Source organism: Pseudophryne corroboree, unplaced genomic scaffold (assembly GCF_028390025.1).
Source record: "Pseudophryne corroboree isolate aPseCor3 unplaced genomic scaffold, aPseCor3.hap2 scaffold_2326, whole genome shotgun sequence".
Classification (NCBI taxonomy): Eukaryota; Metazoa; Chordata; class Amphibia; order Anura; family Myobatrachidae; genus Pseudophryne; species Pseudophryne corroboree.
The window spans coordinates 15,309-37,590 of record NW_026968979.1 but is presented as its reverse complement, the minus strand read 5'-3'; the positions used below and the strand labels follow the sequence as shown (position 1 = coordinate 37,590).

At 43.0% G+C, this 22,282-nt stretch overlaps 20 non-coding genes and 1 pseudogene across 20 annotated transcripts; all 21 read right to left on the bottom strand.

The window, feature by feature from the left end:
- Nucleotides 1–10,585: 10,585 nt before the first annotated feature.
- On the bottom strand, nucleotides 10,586–10,748 carry LOC135010343 (U1 spliceosomal RNA). Its single transcript, XR_010209748.1, has one exon. It is a non-coding gene; the product is annotated as a U1 spliceosomal RNA (small nuclear RNA).
- Nucleotides 10,749–10,900: 152 nt separating this feature from the next.
- LOC135010348 (U1 spliceosomal RNA) lies at nucleotides 10,901–11,064 on the bottom strand. The gene has a single exon (XR_010209751.1). It is a non-coding gene; the product is annotated as a U1 spliceosomal RNA (small nuclear RNA).
- A 671-nt stretch (nucleotides 11,065–11,735) lies between these two features.
- Nucleotides 11,736–11,898, bottom strand: LOC135010335 (U1 spliceosomal RNA). The gene has a single exon (XR_010209741.1). It is a non-coding gene; the product is annotated as a U1 spliceosomal RNA (small nuclear RNA).
- Nucleotides 11,899–12,050: 152 nt separating this feature from the next.
- LOC135010327 (U1 spliceosomal RNA) lies at nucleotides 12,051–12,214 on the bottom strand. The gene has a single exon (XR_010209734.1). It is a non-coding gene; the product is annotated as a U1 spliceosomal RNA (small nuclear RNA).
- A 671-nt stretch (nucleotides 12,215–12,885) lies between these two features.
- LOC135010338 (U1 spliceosomal RNA) lies at nucleotides 12,886–13,048 on the bottom strand. Its single transcript, XR_010209744.1, has one exon. It is a non-coding gene; the product is annotated as a U1 spliceosomal RNA (small nuclear RNA).
- Nucleotides 13,049–13,200: 152 nt separating this feature from the next.
- Nucleotides 13,201–13,364, bottom strand: LOC135010323 (U1 spliceosomal RNA). Its single transcript, XR_010209730.1, has one exon. It is a non-coding gene; the product is annotated as a U1 spliceosomal RNA (small nuclear RNA).
- A 671-nt stretch (nucleotides 13,365–14,035) lies between these two features.
- LOC135010337 (U1 spliceosomal RNA) lies at nucleotides 14,036–14,198 on the bottom strand. The gene has a single exon (XR_010209743.1). It is a non-coding gene; the product is annotated as a U1 spliceosomal RNA (small nuclear RNA).
- Nucleotides 14,199–14,350: 152 nt separating this feature from the next.
- LOC135010347 (U1 spliceosomal RNA) lies at nucleotides 14,351–14,514 on the bottom strand. Its single transcript, XR_010209750.1, has one exon. It is a non-coding gene; the product is annotated as a U1 spliceosomal RNA (small nuclear RNA).
- Nucleotides 14,515–15,185: 671 nt separating this feature from the next.
- LOC135010341 (U1 spliceosomal RNA) lies at nucleotides 15,186–15,348 on the bottom strand. The gene has a single exon (XR_010209747.1). It is a non-coding gene; the product is annotated as a U1 spliceosomal RNA (small nuclear RNA).
- A 152-nt stretch (nucleotides 15,349–15,500) lies between these two features.
- LOC135010328 (U1 spliceosomal RNA) lies at nucleotides 15,501–15,664 on the bottom strand. The gene has a single exon (XR_010209735.1). It is a non-coding gene; the product is annotated as a U1 spliceosomal RNA (small nuclear RNA).
- Nucleotides 15,665–16,335: 671 nt separating this feature from the next.
- On the bottom strand, nucleotides 16,336–16,498 carry LOC135010334 (U1 spliceosomal RNA). The gene has a single exon (XR_010209740.1). It is a non-coding gene; the product is annotated as a U1 spliceosomal RNA (small nuclear RNA).
- A 152-nt stretch (nucleotides 16,499–16,650) lies between these two features.
- On the bottom strand, nucleotides 16,651–16,814 carry LOC135010322 (U1 spliceosomal RNA). The gene has a single exon (XR_010209729.1). It is a non-coding gene; the product is annotated as a U1 spliceosomal RNA (small nuclear RNA).
- Nucleotides 16,815–17,485: 671 nt separating this feature from the next.
- On the bottom strand, nucleotides 17,486–17,648 carry LOC135010336 (U1 spliceosomal RNA). Its single transcript, XR_010209742.1, has one exon. It is a non-coding gene; the product is annotated as a U1 spliceosomal RNA (small nuclear RNA).
- A 152-nt stretch (nucleotides 17,649–17,800) lies between these two features.
- Nucleotides 17,801–17,964, bottom strand: LOC135010324 (U1 spliceosomal RNA). The gene has a single exon (XR_010209731.1). It is a non-coding gene; the product is annotated as a U1 spliceosomal RNA (small nuclear RNA).
- A 671-nt stretch (nucleotides 17,965–18,635) lies between these two features.
- Nucleotides 18,636–18,798, bottom strand: LOC135010331 (U1 spliceosomal RNA). The gene has a single exon (XR_010209737.1). It is a non-coding gene; the product is annotated as a U1 spliceosomal RNA (small nuclear RNA).
- Nucleotides 18,799–18,950: 152 nt separating this feature from the next.
- LOC135010325 (U1 spliceosomal RNA) lies at nucleotides 18,951–19,114 on the bottom strand. Its single transcript, XR_010209732.1, has one exon. It is a non-coding gene; the product is annotated as a U1 spliceosomal RNA (small nuclear RNA).
- Nucleotides 19,115–19,806: 692 nt separating this feature from the next.
- Nucleotides 19,807–19,948, bottom strand: LOC135010346 (U1 spliceosomal RNA; annotated as a pseudogene).
- Nucleotides 19,949–20,100: 152 nt separating this feature from the next.
- LOC135010326 (U1 spliceosomal RNA) lies at nucleotides 20,101–20,264 on the bottom strand. The gene has a single exon (XR_010209733.1). It is a non-coding gene; the product is annotated as a U1 spliceosomal RNA (small nuclear RNA).
- A 672-nt stretch (nucleotides 20,265–20,936) lies between these two features.
- LOC135010340 (U1 spliceosomal RNA) lies at nucleotides 20,937–21,099 on the bottom strand. Its single transcript, XR_010209746.1, has one exon. It is a non-coding gene; the product is annotated as a U1 spliceosomal RNA (small nuclear RNA).
- Nucleotides 21,100–21,251: 152 nt separating this feature from the next.
- Nucleotides 21,252–21,415, bottom strand: LOC135010344 (U1 spliceosomal RNA). Its single transcript, XR_010209749.1, has one exon. It is a non-coding gene; the product is annotated as a U1 spliceosomal RNA (small nuclear RNA).
- Nucleotides 21,416–22,086: 671 nt separating this feature from the next.
- LOC135010332 (U1 spliceosomal RNA) lies at nucleotides 22,087–22,249 on the bottom strand. Its single transcript, XR_010209738.1, has one exon. It is a non-coding gene; the product is annotated as a U1 spliceosomal RNA (small nuclear RNA).
- Between the last annotated feature and the right edge of the window lie 33 nt (nucleotides 22,250–22,282).

The following is a 22,282-nucleotide window of genomic DNA, read 5'->3' as shown; positions in this document are numbered from 1 at the left end:
CAAAACTGGGATTGATATTTTTGCTCTTTTATTTTTACTTAAAGTACAATAACTTTTACCATTTTAATTTGTTTTAATAGTATATTGACAGTATTGTTTTCTTTCAAAAATCCACTTCATTTTCTTTACCCTATTATTAAAATGGTAATTGACAAAAAAACTACATTGTCACCAGAAGAGCAATACAAAATGTACAAGTGATATATTAAAATCATCTTTCCAGCTTGAATTTCAATGATGCATTGGGGCAACAATTTTGTGAGAAACATCTTCACCCTTAAATAAAGATTTTCGTAATTCCTTACCTGTGTGCTAATTAGATATCACCTTGTTTTCACATTAAACAGACTTCCACATGAGAAAGCAGCAAGGATGCAGTGGCGTTAATGTTTCCTGGTTTCAACCTGTATTATTTCAGTAGACATTGAAATGAGGATGCATCTTGCTGCCTTTCCAATGAAGCAAGTTTAATTTAGTAATAGGTGAAAAACCATCCATACAAAGGTGTTAATCAGAGACTTGGCTTTGTGGACACTTTTCAGAGAACAAATTTGTTAGCATAAAAATAAAGCCAGAAAATGAAGAGCTGTTTAATCACGCAATTTGATTTTTTTGCCAGCATATTTCTTTTTCTCTGCAACCCACTGCTAAATTGTGCTTCCTAGCTGTTTTTATAAAATCAATGAATCAAATCTAACTCTGATTACATCAGAGAAGGCCAGGTACCCTACACCATAAGAGGGGGTTTGAAATTTTGACTTGTCTACTGAAAGATCACCAAAATCTGATAACAAGATCAATTACATCTCTGGGTGGGATTGAACCACCAACCTTTTAGTTAATAGCCGTACACACTAACTGATTGCGCCACAGAGACACTTTGCAAAACTGCATACTGACAAAGGCTAATAAACATTCATCTAAAACGTTTCCTAGAAAAACTTTAAAAAGTCAATAATCTGGAGAGTTTTTGTAAGATGTTTCTTCCATCAACCAACGAAGAAACACATTGGTACTTTCCCATGATGAGTGAGTGCTTCAGGATCTCTTGCACTTACATGTGCAGCAGAGTACAGCAATGGAAGCATGCTGGGCTCATAACCCAGAGGTAGGCAGATTGAAACTATCCTCTGCTGTATGCTTTTTTTTTTTAATTTAAGTAATCCAAAACTGGGATTGATATTTTGGCTCTTTTATTTTTACTTAAAGTACAATAACTTTTACCATTTTAATTTGTTTTAATAGTATATTGACAGTATTGTTTTCTTTAAAAAATCCACTTAATTTTCTTTACCCTATTATTAAAATGGTAATTGACAAAAACAAACTACATTGTCACCAGAAGAGCAATACAAAATGTACAAGTGATATATTAAAATCATCTTTCCAGCTTGAATTTCAATGATGCATTGGGGCAACGATTTTGTGAGAAACATCTTCACCCTTAAATAAAGATTTTCTTAATTCCTTACCTGTGTGCTAATTAGATATCACCTTGTTTTCGCATTAAACAGACTTCCACATGAGAAAGCAGTAAGGATGCAGTGGCGTTAATGTTTCCTGGTGTCAACCTGTATTATTTCAGTAGACATTGAAATGAGGATGCATCTTGCTGCCTTTCCAATGAAGCAAGTTTAATTTAGTAATAGGTGAAAAACCATCCCTACAAAGGTGTTAATCAGAGACTTGGCTTTGTGGACACTTTTCAGAGAACAAATTTGTTAGCATAAAAATAAACCAGAAAATGAAGAGCTGTTTAATCACTCAATTGGATTTTTTTGCCAGCATATTTTTTTCTCTGCAACCCACTGCTAAATTGTGCTTCCTAGCTGTTTTTTATAAAATCACTGAATCAAATCTAACTCTGATAACATCAGAGAAGGCCAGGTACCCTACACAATAAGAGGGGGTTTGAAATTTTGACTTGTCTACTTAAAGATCACCAAAATCTGAACACAAGGTCAATTACGTCCCTGGGTGGGATTGAACCACCAACCTTTTGGTTAATAGCCTTACACACTAACCAATTGCGCCACAGAGACACTTTGCAAAAGTACATACTGACAAAATCTAATAAGCATTCATCTAGAACGTTTCCTAGAAAAACTTTAAAAAGTCAATAATCTGGAGAGTTTTTGTAAGATGTTTCTTCCATCAACCAATGAAGAAACACATTGGTACTTTCCCATGATGAGTGAGTGCTTCAGGATCTTTTGCACTTACATGTGCAGCAGAGTACTGCAATGGAAGCATGCTGGGCCCATAACCCAGAGGTAGGCAGATTGAAACTATCCTTTGCTTAATGCATTTTTTTTGTTAATTAAAGTAATCCAAAACTGGGATTGATATTTTGGCTCTTTTATTTTTACTTAAAGTACAATAACTTTTACCATTTTAATTTGTTTTGATAGTATATTGACAGTATTGTTTTCTTTCAAAAATCCACTTAATTTTCTTTACCCTATTATTAAAATGGTAATTGACAAAAACAAACTACATTGTCACCAGAAGAGCAATACAAAATGTACAAGTGATATATTAAAATCATCTTTCCAGCTTGAATTTCAATGATGCATTAGGGCAACGATTTTGTGAGAAACATCTTCACCCTTAAATAAAGATTTTCTTAATTCCTTACCTGTGTGATAATTAGATATCACCTTGTTTTCGCATTAAACAGACTTCCACATGAGAAAGCAGCAAGGATGCAGTGGCGTTAATGTTTCCTGGTGTCAACTTGTATTATTTCAGTAGACATTGAAATGAGGATGCATCTTGCTGCCTTTCCAATGAAGCAAGTTTAATTTAGTAATAGGTGAAAAACCATCCTTACAAAGGTGTTAATCAGAGACTTGGCTTTGTGGACACTTTTCAGAGAACAAATTTGTTAGCATAAAAATAAAGCCAGAAAATGAAGAGCTGTTTAATCACTCAATTGGATTTTTCTGCCAGCATATTTTTTTTCTCTGCAAACCACTGCTAAATTGTGCTTCCTAGCTGTTTTTATAAAATCAATGAATCAAATCTAACTCTGATTACATCAGAGAAGGCCAGGTACCCTACACAATAAGATGGGGTTTGAAATTTTGACTTGTCTACTTAAATATCACCAAAATCTGATCACAAGGTCAATTACGTCCCTGGGTGGGATTGAACCACCAACCTTTTGGTTAATAGCCTTACACACTAACCAATTGCGCCACAGAGACACTTTGCAAAAGTACATACTGACAAAGGCTAATAAGCAATCATCTAGAACGTTTCCTAGAAAAACTTTAAAAAGTCAATAATCTGGAGAGTTTTTGTAAGATGTTTCTTCCATCAATCAATGAAGAAACACATTGGTACTTTCCCATGATGAGTGAGTGCTTCAGGATCTCTTGCACTTACATGTGCAGCAGAGTACTGCAATGGAAGCATGCTGGGCTCATAACCCAGAGGTAGGCAGATTGAAATTATCCTTTGCTATATGCATTTTTTTTGTTAATTAAAGTAATCCAAAACTGGGATTGATATTTTTGCTCTTTTATTTTTACTTAAAGTACAATAACTTTTACCATTTTAATTTGTTTTAATAGTATATTGACAGTATTGTTTTCTTTCAAAAATCCACTTAATTTTCTTTACCCTATTATTAAAATGGTAATTGACAAAAACAAACTACATTGTCACCAGAAGAGCAATACAAAATGTACAAGTGATATATTAAAATCATCTTTCCAGCTTGAATTTCAATGATGCATTGGGGCAACGATTTTGTGAGAAACATCTTCACCCTTAAATAAAGATTTTCTTAATTCCTTACCTGTGTGCTAATTAGATATCACCTTGTTTTCACATTAAACAGACTTCCACATGAGAAAGCAGCAAGGATGCAGTGGCGTTAATGTTTCCTGGTGTCAACCTGTATTATTTCAGTAGACATTGAAATGAGGATGCATCTTGCTGCCTTTCCAATGAAGCAAGTTTAATTTAGTAATAGGTGAAAAACCATCCTTACAAAGGTGTTAATCAGAGACTTGGCTTTGTGGACACTTTTCAGAGAACAAATTTGTTAGCATAAAAATAAAGCCAGAAAATGAAGATCTGTTTAATCACTCAATTGGATTTTTCTGCCAGCATATTTTTTTTCTCTGCAAACCACTGCTAAATTGTGCTTCCTAGCTGTTTTTATAAAATCAATGAATCAAATCTAACTCTGATTACATCAGAGAAGGCCAGGTACCCTACACAATAAGATGGGGTTTGAAATTTTGACTTGTCTACTTAAATATCACCAAAATCTGATCACAAGGTCAATTACGTCCCTGGGTGGGATTGAACCACCAACCTTTTGGTTAATAGCCTTACACACTAACCAATTGCGCCACAGAGACACTTTGCAAAAGTACATACTGACAAAGGCTAATAAGCATTCATCTAGAACGTTTCCTAGAAAAACTTTAAAAAGTCAATAATCTGGAGAGTTTTTGTAAGATGTTTCTTCCATCAACCAATGAAGAAACACATTGGTACTTTCCCATGATGAGTGAGTGCTTCAGGATCTCTTGCACTTACATGTGCAGCAGAGTACTGCAATAGAAGCATGCTGGGCCCATAACCCAGAGGTAGGCAGATTGAAACTATCCTTTGCTATATGCATTTTTTTTGTTAATTAAAGTAATCCAAAACTGGGATTGATATTTTGGCTCTTTTATTTTTACTTAAAGTACAATAACTTTTACCATTTTAATTTGTTTTGATAGTATATTGACAGTATTGTTTTCTTTCAAAAATCCACTTAATTTTCTTTACCCTATTATTAAAATGGTAATTGACAAAAACAAACTACATTGTCACCAGAAGAGCAATACAAAATGTACAAGTGATATATTAAAATCATCTTTCCAGCTTGAATTTCAATGATGCATTGGGGCAACGATTTTGTGAGAAACATCTTCACCCTTAAATAAAGATTTTCTTAATTCCTTACCTGTGTGCTAATTAGATATCACCTTGTTTTCACATTAAACAGACTTCCACATGAGAAAGCAGCAAGGATGCAGTGGCGTTAATGTTTCCTGGTGTCAACCTGTATTATATCAGTAGACATTGAAATGAGGATGCATCTTGCTGCCTTTCCAATGAAGCAAGTTTAATTTAGTAATAGGTGAAAAACCATCCCTACAAAGGTGTTAATCAGAGACTTGGCTTTGTGGACACTTTTCAGAGAACAAATTTGTTAGCATAAAAATAAAGCCAGAAAATGAAGAGCTGTTTAATCACTCAATTGTATTTTTTTTGCCAGCATATTTTTTTTATCTGCAACCCACTGCTAAATTGTGCTTCCTAGCTGTTTTTTATAAAATCACTGAATCAAATCTAACTCTGATTACATCAGAGAAGGCCAGGTACCCTACACAATAAGAGGGGGTTTGAAATTTTGACTTGTCTACTTAAATATCACCAAAATCTGATCATAAGGTCAATTACATTCCTGGGTGGGATTGAACCACCAACCTTTTGTTAATAGCCTTACACACTAACCAATTGCGCCACAGAGACACTTTGCAAAAGTACATACTGACAAAGGCTAATAAGCATTCATCTAGAACGTTTCCTAGAAAAACTTTAAAAAGTCAATAATCTGGAGAGTTTTTTAAGATGTTTCTTCCATCAACCAACGAAGAAACACATTGGTACTTTCCCATGATGAGTGAGTGCTTCAGGATCTCTTGCACTTACATGTGCAGCAGAGTACTGCAATGGAAGCATGCTGGGCTCATAACCCAGAGGTAGGCAGATTGAAATTATCCTTTGCTATATGCATTTTTTTTTGTTAATTAAAGTAATCCAAAACTGGGATTGATATTTTTGCTCTTTTATTTTTACTTAAAGTACAATAACTTTTACCATTTTAATTTGTTTTAATAGTATATTGACAGTATTGTTTTCTTTCAAAAATCCACTTAATTTTCTTTACCCTATTATTAAAATGGTAATTGACAAAAACAAACTACATTGTCACCAGAAGAGCAATACAAAATGTACAAGTGATATATTAAAATCATCTTTCCAGCTTGAATTTCAATGATGCATTGGGGCAACGATTTTGTGAGAAACATCTTCACCCTTAAATAAAGATTTTCTTAATTCCTTACCTGTGTGCTAATTAGATATCACCTTGTTTTCACATTAAACAGACTTCCACATGAGAAAGCAGCAAGGATGCAGTGGCGTTAATGTTTCCTGGTGTCAACCTGTATTATTTCAGTAGACATTGAAATGAGGATGCATCTTGCTGCCTTTCCAATGAAGCAAGTTTAATTTAGTAATAGGTGAAAAACCATCCCTACAAAGGTGTTAATCAGAGACTTGGCTTTGTGGACACTTTTCAGAGAACAAATTTGTTAGCATAAAAATAAACCAGAAAATGAAGAGCTGTTTAATCACTCAATTGGATTTTTTTGCCAGCATATTTTTTTTCTCTGCAACCCACTGCTAAATTGTGCTTCCTAGCTGTTTTTTATAAAACCACTGAATCAAATCTAACTCTGATAACATCAGAGAAGGCCAGGTACCCTACACAATAAGATGGGGTTTGAAATTTTGACTTGTCTACTTAAATATCACCAAAATCTGATCACAAGGTCAATTACGTCCCTGGGTGGGATTGAACCACCAACCTTTTGGTTAATAGCCTTACACACTAACCAATTGCGCCACAGAGACACTTTGCAAAAGTCCATACTGACAAAGGCTAATAAGCATTCATCTAGAACGTTTCCTAGAAAAACTTTAAAAAGTCAATAATCTGGAGAGTTTTTGTAAGATGTTTCTTCCATCAACCAATGAAGAAACACATTGGTACTTTCCCATGATGAGTGAGTGCTTCAGGATCTCTTGCACTTACATGTGCAGCAGAGTACTGCAATGGAAGCATGCTGGGCCCATAACCCAGAGGTAGGCAGATTGAAACTATCCTTTGCTATATGCATTTTTTTTTGTTAATTAAAGTAATCCAAAACTGGGATTGATATTTTTGCTCTTTTATTTTTACTTAAAGTACAATAACTTTTACCATTTTAATTTGTTTTAATAGTATATTGACAGTATTGTTTTCTTTCAAAAATCCACTTAATTTTCTTTACCCTATTATTAAAATGGTAATTGACAAAAACAAACTACATTGTCACCAGAAGAGCAATACAAAATGTACAAGTGATATATTAAAATCATCTTTCCAGCTTGAATTTCAATGATGCATTGGGGCAACGATTTTGTGAGAAACATCTTCACCCTTAAATAAAGATTTTCTTAATTCCTTACCTGTGTGCTAATTAGATATCACATTGTTTTCACATTAAACAAACTTCCACATGAGAAAGCAGCAAGGATGCAGTGGCGTTAATGTTTCCTGGTGTCAACCTGTATTATTTCAGTAGACATTGAAATGAGGATGCATCTTGCTGCCTTTCCAATGAAGCAAGTTTAATTTAGTAATAGGTGAAAAACCATCCCTACAAAGGTGTTAATCAGAGACATGGCTTTGTGGACACTTTTCAGAGAACAAATTTGTTAGCATAAAAATAAAGCCAGAAAATGAAGAGCTGTTTAATCACTCAATTGGATTTTTCTGCCAGCATATTTTTTTTATCTGCAACCCACTGCTAAATTGTGCTTCCTAGCTGTTTTTTATAAAATCACTGAATCAAATCTAACTCTGATTACATCAGAGAAGGCCAGGTACCCTACACAATAAGAGGGGGTTTGAAATTTTGACTTGTCTACTTAAATATCACCAAAATCTGATCACAAGGTCAATTACATTCCTGGGTGAGATTGAACCACCAACCTTTTGATTAATAGCCTTACACACTAACTAATTGCGCCACAGAGACACTTTGCAAAAGTACATACTGACAAAGGCTAATAAGCATTCATCTAGAACGTTTCCTAGAAAAACTTTAAAAAGTCAATAATCTGGAGAGTTTTTGTAAGATGTTTCTTCCATCAACCAACGAAGAAACACATTGGTACTTTCCCATGATGAGTGAGTGCTTCAGGATCTCTTGCACTTACATGTGCAGCAGAGTACTGCAATGGAAGCATGCTGGGCCCATAACCCAGAGGTAGGCAGATTGAAACTATCCTTTGCTATATGCATTTTTTTTTGTTAATTAAAGTAATCCAAAACTGGGATTGATATTTTTGCTCTTTTATTTTTACTTAAAGTACAATAACTTTTACCATTTTAATTTGTTTTAATAGTATATTGACAGTATTGTTTTCTTTCAAAAATCCACTTAATTTTCTTTACCCTATTATTAAAATGGTAATTGACAAAAACAAACTACATTGTCACCAGAAGAGCAATACAAAATGTACAAGTGATATATTAAAATCATCTTTCCAGCTTGAATTTCAATGATGCATTGGGGCAACGATTTTGTGAGAAACATCTTCACCCTTACATAAAGATTTTCTTAATTCCTTACCTGTGTGCTAATTAGATATCACCTTGTTTTCACATTAAACAGACTTCCACATGAGAAAGCAGCAAGGATGCAGTGGCGTTAATGTTTCCTGGTGTCAACTTGTATTATTTCAGTAGACATTGAAATGAGGATGCATCTTGCTGCCTTTCCAATGAAGCAAGTTTAATTTAGTAATACGTGAAAAACCATCCCTACAAAGGTGTTAATCAGAGACTTGGCTTTGTGGACACTTTTCAGAGAACAAATTTGTTAGCATAAAAATAAAGCCAGAAATGAAGAGCTGTTTAATCACTCAATTGGATTTTTTTGCCAGCATATTTCTTTTTCTCTGCAACCCACTGCTAAATTGTGCTTCCTAGCTGTTTTTATAAAATCACTGAATCAAATCTAACTCTGATTACATCAGAGAAGGCTAGGTACCCTACACAATAAGAGGGGGTTTGAAATTTTGACTTGTCTACTTAAATATTACCAAAATCTGATCACAAGGTCAATTACGTCCCTGGGTAGGATTTAACCACCAACCTTTTGGTTAATAGCCGTACACACTAACCAATTGCGCCACAGAGACACTTTGCAAAAAGTACATACTGACAAAGGCTAATAAGCATTCATCTAGAACGTTTCCTAGAAAAACTTTAAAAAGTCAATAATCTGGAGAGTTTTTGTAAGATGTTTCTTCCATCAACCAACAAAGAAACACATTGGTACTTTCCCATGATGAGTGAGTGCTTCAGGATCTCTTGCACTTACATGTGCAGCAGAGTACTGCAATGGAAGCATGCTGGGCCCATAAACCAGAGGTAGGCAGATTGAAACTATCCTTTGCTATATGCATTTTTTTGGTAATTAAAGTAATCCAAAACTGGGATGGATATTTTTGCTCTTTTATTTTTACTTAAAGTACAATAACTTTTACCATTTTAATTTGTTTTAATAGTATATTGACAGTATTGTTTTCTTTCAAAAATCCACTTAATTTTCTTTACCCTATTATTAAAATGGTAATTGACAAAAACAAACTACATTGTCACCAGAAGAGCAATACAAAATGTACAAGTGATATATTAAAATCATCTTTCCAGGTTGAATTTCAATGATGCATTGGGGCAACGATTTTGTGAGAAACATCTTCACCCTTAAATAAAGATTTTCTTAATTGCTTACCTGTGTGCTAATTAGATATCACCTTGTTTTCACATTAAACAGACTTCCACATGAGAAAGCAGCAAGGATGCAGTGCCGTTAATGTTTCCTGGTGTCAACCTGTATTATTTCAGTAGACATTGAAATGAGGATGCATCTTGCTGCCTTTCCAATGAAGCAAGTTTAATTTAGTAATAGGTGAAAAACCATCCTTACAAAGGTGTTAATCAGAGACTTGGCTTTGTGGACACTTTTCAGAGAACAAATTTGTTAGCATAAAAATAAAGCCAGAAAATGAAGAGCTGTTTATTCACTCAATTGGATTTTTCTGCCAGCATATTTTTTTTTTCTCTGCAACCTACTGCTAAATTGTGCTTCCTAGCTGTTTTTATAAAATCACTGAATCAAATCTAACTCTGATTACATCAGGGAAGGCCAGGTACCCACACCATAACAGGGGGTTTGAAATTTTGACTTGTCTACTTTAAGATCACCAAAATCTGATCACAAGGTAAATTACGTCCCTGGGTGGGATTGAACCACCAACCTTTTAGATAATAACCGAACACGCTAACTGATTGCGCCACAGAGACACTTTGCAAACTTACATTCTGACAAACGCTAATAAGCATTCATCTAGAACGTTTCCTAGAAAAACTTTAAAAAGTCAATAATCTGGAGAGTTTTTGTAAGATGTTTCTTCCATCAATCAACGAAGAACATTCATGCTGATTTCTTGCAGCAGCTGGGCACTGTAACAGCTCCAGAGCTGCTCTGTAAGGCAACTAAAAGGGTGTGGGCCCTGCAGCACTACCTGTAGTTCGCATTGTGCGCTGGAAGGCACAAAGTAAGCAGACGGGAGAAGTCAGGATAGTGCGCAAGGGCATAGAAGGGAGCGGCTCAAGAAAAGAGAAGTGGAAACTGACAGCAAACTAGGCTGGAGAGAGACCTGAGACAAAGAGATCTGAATTATACGAGAGCCGACCAGGGGAAACACAAATTATGCAGTCGAGTTTCCCACATTTGGGGAAATAGCTGGAGCAGCACACACAGAGTGCAATGGGTGAGCCTTGCCCTGGGAGAAGCACCTTCATGATCATAGTATCTCACCTGGCAGGTAAGTAGGAGTTGGGCAAGAGCTGAGGAGGGTCGCTGCTCGGGCACCCCCCTGTCAAGTGAAGGAGATCCAACTGAGGCAGCACAAGAGAACTCTCGAAAGAAGAACAAGGCTAGAGGAAGATCTGAGACACAGAAATCTGGCTTTTACCAGAGCTGACCAGAGGAAAGCACAAACACAGTCCCCCACTACCACAAATAATGCAGTCGAGTTTCCCACATTTGGGGAAATCACAGGGGTCAGCATACCCAGAATGCAATGAATGAACCTCACCCTGGGAGAACAATCTTCATGACCATGGTATCTCCTATGCAAAATAAGTATGATTTGGGATAGGGCTGGGGAGGGCCGCTGCTCAGGCACATCTCTGTCAAGTAAAGGAGATTCAACTGAGGCAGCACAAGGGAACTCTCATCTGGGGACAACAACTGCAGGGAGAACACATATTTTCAGATGAACATGGGAGGGCAGAAGGCTGCCTAATACTGAAGCACCCCCAAACAACAAACCAAATGCAACAACTAGTGCAAGCATTCCTGGGGGAAGGCCTGCAGCAGATGGATTTGCATATGGTGATGTCATCCAAGCAGTGGGTCAAAGTTGGCTTCAACCCTCGTCTGCATATGAAAAGAAAAAAGGGATGTGCAGGGCATGGCGGCCTTTTGCGGCGCTTGCATGACCCCTAATTCGCATTAAACACCTCCACCCTCCTTAGGTGTGGGGCTCATGTTGGCTATGCCCCAGCACCTGAAGCATTCAAGCTGATTTCTTGCAGCAGCTGGGCACTGTAACAGCTCCAGAGCTGCTCTGTAAGGCAAGTAAAAGGGTGTGGGCCCTGCAGCACTACCTGTAGTTCGCATTGTGCGTTGGAAGGCACAAAGTAAGCAGACGGGAGAAGTCAGGATAGTGCGCAAGGGCATAGAAGGGAGCGGCTCAAGAAAAGAGAAGTGGAAACAGACAGCAAACTAGGCTGGAGAGAGACCTGAGACAAAGAGATCTGAATTATACGAGAGCCGACCAGAGGAAACACAAATTATGCAGTCAAGTGTCCCACATTTGGGGAAATCGCAGGAGCAGCACACCCAGAGTGCAATGGGTGAGCCTTGCCCTGGGAGAAGCACCTTCCTGATCATAGTATCTCACCTGGCAGGTAAGTAGGAGTTGGGCTAGAGCTGGGGAGGGTCGCTGCTCGGGCACCCCCCTGTCAAGTGAAGGAGATCCAACTGAGGCAGCACAAGGGAACTCTCGAAAGAAGAACAAGGCTAGAGGAAGATCTGAGACAAAGAAATCTGACTTTTACCAGAGCTGACCAGAGGAAAGCACAAACACAGTCCCCCTCTACCACAAATAATGCAGTCGAGTTTCCCACATTTGGGGAAATCACAGGGGTCATCATACCCAGAATGCAATGAATGAACCTCACCCTGGGAGAACAATCTTCATGACCATGATATCTCCTATGCAAAATAAGTATGATTTGGGATAGGGCTGGGGAGGGCCGCTGCTCAGGCACATCTCTGTCAAGTAAAGGCGATTCAACTGAGGCAGCACAAGGGAACTCTCATCTGGGGACAACAACTGCAGGGAGAACACATATTTTCAGATGAACATGGGAGGGCAGAAGGCTGCCTAATACTGAAGCACCCCCAAACAACAAACCAAATGCAACAACTAGTGCAAGCATTCCTGGGGGAAGGCCTGCAGCAGATGGATTTGCATATGGTGATGTCATCCAAGCAGTGGGTCAAAGTTGGCTTCAACCCTCGTCTGCATATGAAAAGAAAAAAGGGATGTGCAGGGCATGGCGGCCTTTTGCGGCGCTTGCATGACCCCTAATTCGCATTAAACACCTCCACCCTCCTTAGGTGTGGGGCTCATGTTGGCTATGCCCCAGCACCTGAAGCATTCAAGCTGATTTCTTGCAGCAGCTGGGCACTGTAACAGCTCCAGAGCTGCTCTGTAAGGCAACTAAAAGGGTGTGGGCCCTGCAGCACTACCTGTAGTTCGCATTGTGCGTTGGAAGGCACAAAGTAAGCAGACAGGAGAAGTCAGGATAGTGCGCAAGGGCATAGAAGGGAGCGGCTCAAGAAAAGAGAAGTGGAAACAGACAGCAAACTAGGCTGGAGAGAGACCTGAGACAAAGAGATCTGAATTATACGAGAGCCGACCAGAGGAAACACAAATTATGCAGTCAAGTGTCCCACATTTGGGGAAATCGCAGGAGCAGCACACCCAGAGTGCAATGGGTGAGCCTTGCCCTGGGAGAAGCACCTTCCTGATCATAGTATCTCACCTGGCAGATAAGTAGGAGTTGGGCTAGAGCTGGGGAGGGTCGCTGCTCGGGCACCCCCCTGTCAAGTGAAGGAGATCCAACTGAGGCAGCACAAGGGAACTCTCGAAAGAAGAACAAGGCTAGAGGAAGATCTGAGACAAAGAAATCTGACTTTTACCAGAGTTGACCAGAAGAAAGCACAAACACAGTCCCCCACTACCACAAATAATGCAGTCGAGTTTCCCACATTTGGGGAAATCACAGGGGTCAGCATACCCAGAATGCAATGAATGAACCTCACCCTGGGAGAACAATCTTCATGACCATGGTATCTCCTATGCAAAATAAGTATGATTTGGGATAGGGCTGGGGAGGGCCGCTGCTCAGGCACATCTCTGTCAAGTAAAGGAGATTCAACTGAGGCAGCACAAGGGAACTCTCATCTGGGGACAACAACTGCAGGGAGAACACATATTTTCAGATGAACATGGGAGGGCAGAAGGCTGCCTAATACTGAAGCACCCCCAAACAACAAACCAAATGCAACAACTAGTGTAAGCATTCCTGGGGGAAGGCCTGCAGCAGATGGATTTGCATATGGTGATGTCATCCAAGCAATGGGTCAAAGTTGGCTTCAACCCTCGTCTGCATATGAAAAGAAAAAAGGGATGTGCAGGGCATGGCGTCCTTTTGTGGCGCTTGGATGACCCTTAATTCGCATTAAACATCTCCACCCTCCTTCGGTGTGGGGCTCATGTTGGCTATGCCCCAGCCCCTGAAGCATTCAAGATGATTTCTTGCAGCAGCTGGGCACTGTAACAGCTCCAGAGCTGTTCTTTAAAGCATGTAAAAGGGTGTGGGCCCTGCAGCACTACCTGTAGTATGCATTGTGCGTTGGAAGGCACAAAGTAAGCAGACGGGAGAGGTCAGGATAGTGCGCAAGGGCATAGAAGGGAGCGGCTCAAGAAAAGAGAAGTGGAAACAGACAGCAAACTAGGCTGGAGAAAGACCTGAGACAAAGAGATCTGAATTATACGAGAGCCGACCAGAGGAAACACAAATTATGCAGTCAAGTTTCCCACATTTGGGGAAATCGCAGTAGCAGCACACCCAGAGTGCAATGGGTGAGCCTTGCCCTGGGAGAAGCACCTTCCTGATCATAGTATCTCACCTGGCAGGTAAGTAGGAGTTGGGCTAGAGCTGGGGAGGGTCGCTGCTCGGGCACCCCCCTGTCAAGTGAAGGAGATCCAACTGAGGCAGCACAAGGGAACTCTCGAAAGAAGAACAAGGCTAGAGGAAGATCTGAGACAAAGAAATCTGACTTTTACCAGAGCTGAGCAGAGGAAAGCACAAACACAGTCCCCCACTACCACAAATAATGCAGTCGAGTTTCCCACATTTGGGGAAATCACAGGGGTCAGCATACCCAGAATGCAATGAATGAACCTCACCCTGGGAGAACAATCTTCATGACCATGGTATCTCCTATGCAAAATAAGTATGATTTGGGATAGGGCTGGGGAGGGCCGCTGCTCAGGCACATCTCTGTCAAGTAAAGGAGATTCAACTGAGGCAGCACAAGGGAACTCTCATCTGGGGACAACAACTGCAGGGAGAACACATATTTTCAGATGAACATGGGAGGGCAGAAGGCTGCCTAATACCGAAGCACCCCCAAACAACAAACCAAATGCAACAACTAGTGCAAGCATTCCTGGGGGAAGGCCTGCAGCAGATTGATTTGCATATGGTAATGCCATCCAAGCAGTGGGTCAAAGTTGGCTTCAACCCTCGTCTGCATATGAAAAGAGAAAAGGGGCGTGCAGGGCATGGCGGCCTTTTGCGGCGCTTGGGTGACCCTTAGTTCGCATTAAACACCTCCACCCTCCTTCGGTGTGGGGCTCATGTTGGCAATGCCCCAGCCCCTGAAGCATTCAAGCTGATTTCTTGCAGCAGCTGGGTACTGTAACAGCTCCAGAGCTGCTCTGTGAGGCAAGTAAAAGGGTGTGGGCCCTGCAGCACTACCTGTAGTTTGCATTGTGTGTTGGAAGGCACAAAGTAAGCAGACGGGAGAAGTCAGGATAGTGCGCAAGGGCATAGAAGGGAGCGGCTCAAGAAAAGAGAAGTGGAAACAGACAGCAAACTAGGCTGGAGAGAGACCTGAGACAAAGAGATCTGAATTATACGAGAGACGACCAGGGGAAACACAAATTATGCAGTCAAGTTTCCCACATTTGGGGAAATCACAGGGGCAGCACACCCAGAGTGCAATGGGTGAGCCTTGCCCTGGGAGAAGCACCTACATGATCATAGTATCTCACCTGGCAGGTAAGTAGGAGTTGGGCTAGAGCTGGGGAGGGTCGCTGCTCGGGTACCCCCCTGTCAAGTGAAGGAGATCCAACTGAGGCAGCACAAGGGAACTCTCGAAAGAGGAACAAGGCTAGAGGAAGATCTGAGACAAAGAAATCTGATTTTTACCAGAGTTGACCAGAAGAAAGCACAAACACAGTCCCCCACTACCACAAATAATGCAGTCGAGTTTCCCACATTTGGGGAAATCACAGGGGTCATCATACCCAGAATGCAATGAATGAACCTCACCCTGGGAGAACAATCTTCATGACCATGGTATCTCCTATGCAAAATAAGTATGATTTGGGATAGGGCTGGGGAGGGCCGCTGCTCAGGCACATCTCTGTCAAGTAAAGGAGATTCAACTGAGGCAGCACAAGGGAACTCTCATCTGGGGACAACAACTGCAGGGAGAACACATATTTTCAGATGAACATGGGAGGGCAGAAGGCTGCCTAATACTGAAGCACCCCCAAACAACAAACCAAATGCAACAACTAGTGCAAGCATTCCTGGGGGAAGGCCTGCAGCAGATGGATTTGCATATGGTGATGTCATCCAAGCAGTGGGTCAAAGTTGGCTTCAACCCTCGTCTGCATATGAAAAGAAAAAAGGGATGTGCAGGGCATGGCGGCCTTTTTCGGCGCTTGCATGACCCCTAATTCGCATTAAACACCTCCACCCTCCTTAGGTGTGGGGCTCATGTTGGCTATGCCCCAGCACCTGAAGCATTCAAGCTGATTTCTTGCAGCAGCTGGGCACTGTAACAGCTCCAGAGCTGCTCTGTAAGGCAACTAAAAGGGTGTGGGCCCTGCAGCACTACCTGTAGTTCGCATTGTGCGTTGGAAGGCACAAAGTAAGCAGACGGGAGAAGTCAGGATAGTGCGCAAGGGCATAGAAGGGAGCGGCTCAAGAAAAGAGAAGTGGAAACAGACAGCAAACTAGGCTGGAGAGAGACCTGAGACAAAGAGATCTGAATTATACGAGAGCCGACCAGAGGAAACACAAATTATGCAGTCAAGTGTCCCACATTTGGGGAAATCGCAGGAGCAGCACACCCAGAGTGCAATGGGTGAGCCTTGCCCTGGGAGAAGCACCTTCCTGATCATAGTATCTCACCTGGCAGGTAAGTAGGAGTTGGGCTAGAGCTGGGGAGGGTCGCTGCTCGGGCACCCCCCTGTCAAGTGAAGGAGATCCAACTGAGGCAGCACAAGGGAACTCTCGAAAGAAGAACAAGGCTAGAGGAAGATCTGAGACAAAGAAATCTGACTTTTACCAGAGTTGACCAGAAGAAAGCACAAACACAGTCCCCCACTACCACAAATAATGCAGTCGAGTTTCCCACATTTGGGGAAATCACAGGGGTCAGCATACCCAGAATGCAATGAATGAACCTCACCCTGGGAGAACAATCTTCATGACCATGGTATCTCCTATGCAAAATAAGTATGATTTGGGATAGGGCTGGGGAGGGCCGCTGCTCAGGCACAGCTCTGTCAAGTAAAGGAGATTCAACTGAGGAAGCACAAGGGAACTCTCATCTGGGGACAACAACTGCAGGGAGAACACATATTTTCAGGTGAACATGGGAGGGCAGAAGGCTGCCTAATACTGAAGCACCCCCAAACAACAAACCAAATGCAACAACTAGTGTAAGCATTCCTGGGGGAAGGCCTGCAGCAGATGGATTTGCATATGGTGATGTCATCCAAGCAGTGGGTCAAAGTTGGCTTCAACCCTCGTCTGCATATGAAAACAAAAAAGGGATGTGCAGGGCATGGCGTCCTTTTGTGGCGCTTGGATGACCCTTAATTCGCATTAAACATCTCCACCCTCCTTCGGTGTGGGGCTCATGTTGGCTTTGCCCCAGCCCCTGAAGCATTCAAGATGATTTCTTGCAGCAGCTGGGCACTGTAACAGCTCCAGAGCTGTTCTGTAAAGCATGTAAAAGGGTGTGGGCCCTGCAGCACTACCTGTAGTATGCATTGTGCGTTGGAAGGCACAAAGTAAGCAGACGGGAGAGGTCAGGATAGTGCGCAAGGGCATAGAAGGGAGCGGCTCAAGAAAAGAGAAGTGGAAACAGACAGCAAACTAGGCTGGAGAAAGACCTGAGACAAAGAGATCTGAATTATACGAGAGCCGACCAGAGGAAACACAAATTATGCAGTCAAGTTTCCCACATTTGGGGAAATCACAGGAGCAGCACACCCAGAGTGCAATGGGTGAGCCTTGCCCTGGGAGAAGCACCTTCCTGATCATAGTATCTCACCTGGCAGGTAAGTAGGAGTTGGGCTAGAGCTGGGGTGGGTCGCTGCTCGGGCACCCCCCTGTCAAGTGAAGGAGATCCAACTGAGGCAGCACAAGGGAACTCTCGAAAGAAGAACAAGGCTAGAGGAAGATCTGAGACAAAGAAATCTGACTTTTACCAGAGCTGAGCAGAGGAAAGCCCAAACACAGTCCCCCACTACCACAAATAATGCAGTCGAGTTTCCCACATTTGGGGAAATCACAGGGGTCAGCATACCCAGAATGCAATGAATGAACCTCACCCTGGGAGAACAATCTTCATGACCATGGTATCTCCTATGCAAAATAAGTATGATTTGGGATAGGGCTGGGGAGGGCCGCTGCTCAGGCACATCTCTGTCAAGTAAAGGAGATTCAACTGAGGCAGCACAAGGGAACTCTCATCTGGGGACAACAACTGCAGGGAGAACACATATTTTCAGATGAACATGGGAGGGCAGAAGGCTGCCTAATACTGAAGCACCCCCAAACAACAAACCAAATGCAACAACTAGTGTAAGCATTCCTGGGGGAAGGCCTGCAGCAGATGGATTTGCATATGGTGATGTCATCCAAGCAGTGGGTCAAAGTTGGCTTCAACCCTCGTCTGCATATGAAAAGAAAAAAGGGATGTGCAGGGCATGGCGTCCTTTTGTGGCGCTTGGATGACCCTTAATTCGCATTAAACATCTCCACCCTCCTTCGGTGTGGGGCTCATGTTGGCTATGCCCCAGCCCCTGAAGCATTCAAGATGATTTCTTGCAGCAGCTGGGCACTGTAACAGCTCCAGAGCTGTTCTGTAAAGCATGTAAAAGGGTGTGGGCCCTGCAGCACTACCTGTAGTATGCATTGTGCGTTGGAAGGCACAAAGTAAGCAGATGGGAGAAGTCAGGATAGTGCGCAAGGGCATAGAAGGGAGCGGCTCAAGAAAAGAGAAGTGGAAACAGACAGCAAACTAGGCTGGAGAGAGACCTGAGACAAAGAGATCTGAATTATACGAGAGCCGACCAGAGGAATCACAAATTATGCAGTCAAGTGTCCCACATTTGGGGAAATTGCAGGAGCAGCACACCCAGAGTGCAATGGGTGAGCCTTGCCCTGGGAGAAGCACCTTCATGATCATAGTATCTCACCTGGCAGGTAAGTAGGAGTTGGGCTAGAGCTGGGGAGGGTCGCTGCTCGGGAACCCCCCTGTCAAGTGAAGGAGATCCAACTGAGGCAGCACAAGGGAACTCTCGAAAGAGGAACAAGGCTAGAGGAAGATCTGAGACAAAGAAATCTGACTTTTAACAGAGCTGACCAGAGGAAAGCACAAACATAGTCCCCCTCTACCACAAATAATGCAGTCGAGTTTCCCACATTTGGGGAAATCACAGGGGTCAGCATACTCAGAATGCAATGAATGAACCTCACCCTGGGAGAACAATCTTCATGACCATGGTATCTCCTATGCAAAATAAGTATGATTTGGGATAGGGCTGGGGAGGGCCGCTGCTCAGGCACATCTCTGTCAAGTAAAGGAGATTCAACTGAGGCAGCACAAGGGAACTCTCATCTGGGGACAACAACTGCAGGGAGAACACATATTTTCAGATGAACATGGGAGGGCAGAAGGCTGCCTAATACTGAAGCACCCCCAAACAACAAACCAAATGCAACTACTAGTACAAGCATTCCTGGGGGAAGGCCTGCAGCAGATGGATTTGCATATGGTGATGTCATCCAAGCAGTGGGTCAAAGTTGGCTTCAACCCTCATCTGCATATGAAAAGAGAAAAGGGGCGTGCAGGGCATGGCGGCCTTTTGCGGCGCTTGTATGACCCCTAGTTCGCATTAAACACCTCCACCCTCCTTCGGTGTGGGGCTCATGTTGGCTATGCCCCAGCCCCTGAAGCATTCAAGCTGATTTCTTGCAGCAGCTGGGCACTGTAACAGCTCCAGAGCTGCTCTGTAAGGCAAGTAAAAGGGTGTGGGCCCTGCAGCACTACCTGTAGTTCGCATTGTGCGTTGGAAGGCACAAAGTAAGCAGATGGGAGAAGTCAGGATAGTGCGCAAGGGCATAGAAGGGAGCGGCTCAAGAAAAGAGAAGTGGAAACAGACAGCAAACTAGGCTGAAGAGAGACCTGAGACAAAGAGATCTGAATTATATGAGAGCCGACCAGGGGAAACACAAATTATGCAGTCAAGTTTCCCACATTTGGGGAAATCAAAGGGGCAGCACACCCAGAGTGCAATGGGTGAGCCTTGCCCTGGGAGAAGCACCGACATCATCATAGTATCTCACCTGGCAGGTAAGTAGGAGTTGGGCTAGAGCTGGGGAGGGTCGCTGCTCGGGCACCCCCCTGTCAAGTGAAGGAGATCCAACTGAGGCAGCACAAGGGAACTCTCGAAAGAAGAACAAGGCTAGAGGAAGATCTGAGACAAAGAAATCTGACTTTTACCAGAGCTGACCAGAGGAAAGCACAAACACAGTCCCCCACTACCACAAATAATGCAGTCGAGTTTCCCACATTTGGGGAAATCACAGGGGTCATCATACCCAGAATGCAATGAATGAACCTCACCCTGGGAGAACAATCTTCATGACCATGATATCTCCTATGCAAAATAAGTATGATTTGGTATAGGGCTGGGGAGGGCCGCTGCTCAGGCACATCTCTGTCAAGTAAAGGCGATTCAACTGAGGCAGCACAAGGGAACTCTCATCTGGGGACAACAACTGCAGGGAGAACACATATTTTCAGATGAACATGGGAGGGCAGAAGGCTGCCTAATACTGAAGCACCCAAAAAACAACAAACCAAATGCAACAACTAGTGCAAGCATTCCTGGGGGAAGGCCTGCAGCAGATGGATTTGCATATGGTGATGTCATCCAAGCAGTGGGTCAAAGTTGGCTTCAACCCTCGTCTGCATATGAAAAGAAAAAAGGGATGTGCAGGGCATGGCGGCCTTTTGCGGCGCTTGCATGACCCCTAATTCGCATTAAACACCTCCACCCTCCTTCGGTGTGGGGCTCATGTTGGCTATGCCCCAGCACCTGAAGCATTCAAGCTGATTTCTTGCAGCAGCTGGGCACTGTAACAGCTCCAGAGCTGCTCTGTAAGGCAAGTAAAAGGGTGTGGGCCCTGCAGCACTACCTGTAGTTCGCATTGTGCGTTGGAAGGCACAAAGTAAGCAGACGGGAGAAGTCAGGATAGTGCGCAAGGGCATAGAAGGGAGCGGCTCAAGAAAAGAGAAGTGGAAACAGACAGCAAACTAGGCTGGAGAGAGACCTGAGACAAAGAGATCTGAATTATACGAGAGCCGACCAGAGGAAACACAAATTATGCAGTCAAGTGCCCCACATTTGGGGAAATCGCAGGAGCAGCACACCCAGAGTGCAATGGGTGAGCCTTGCCCTGGGAGAAGCACCTTCCTGATCATAATATCTCACCAGGCAGGTAAGTAGGAGTTGGGCTAGAGCTGGGGAGGGTCGCTGCTAGGGCACCCCCCTGTCAAGTGAAGGAGATCCAACTGAGGCAGCACAAGGGAACTCTCGAAAGAAGAACAAGGCTAGAGGAAGATCTGAGACAAAGAAATCTGACTTTTACCAGAGCTGAGCAGAGGAAAGCACAAACACAGTCCCCCACTACCACAAATAATGCAGTCGAGTTTCCCACATTTGGGGAAATCACAGGGGTCAGCATACCCAGAATGCAATGAATGAACCTCACCCTGGGAGAACAATCTTCATGACCATGGTATCTCCTATGCAAAATAAGTATGATTTGGGATAGGGCTGGGGAGGGCCGCTGCTCAGGCATATATCTGTCAAGTAAAGGAGATTCATCTGAGGCAGCACAAGGGAACTCTCATCTGGGGACAACAACTGCAGGGAGAACACATATTTTCAAATGAACATGGGAGGGCAGAAGGCTGCCTAATACTGAAGCACCCCCAAACAACAAACCAAATGCAACAACTAGTACAAGCATTCCTGGGGGAAGGTCTGCAGAAGACGGATTTGCATACAGTGATGTCATCCAAGCAGTGGGCCAAAGTTGGCTGGAACCCTCATCTGCATATGAAAAGAGAAAAGGGGTATGCAGGGCATGGCGGCCTTTTGCGGCGCTTGGATGACCCTCAGTTCGCATTAAACACCCCCACCCTCCTTCGGTGTGGGGCTCATGTTGGCAATGCCCCAGCCCCTGAAGCATTCCAGCTGATTTCTTGCAGCAGCTGGGCACTGTAACAGCTCCAGAGCTGCTCTGTAAGGCAACTAAAAGGGTGTGGGCCCTGCAGCACTACCTGTAGTTCGCATTGTGCGTTGGAAGGCACAAAGTAAGCAGACGGGAGAAGTCAGGATAGTGCGCAAGGGCATAGAAGGGAGCGGCTCAAGAAAAGAGAAGTGGAAACAGACAGCAAACTAGGCTGGAGAGAGACCTGAGACAAAGAGATCTGAATTATACGAGAGCCGACCAGAGGAAACACAAATTATGCAGTCAAGTGTCCCACATTTGGGGAAATCGCAGGAGCAGCACACCCAGAGTGCAATGGGTGAGCCTTGCCCTGGGAGAAGCACCTTCCTGATCATAGTATCTCACCTGGCAGGTAAGTAGGAGTTGGGCTAGAGCTGGGGAGGGTCGCTGCTC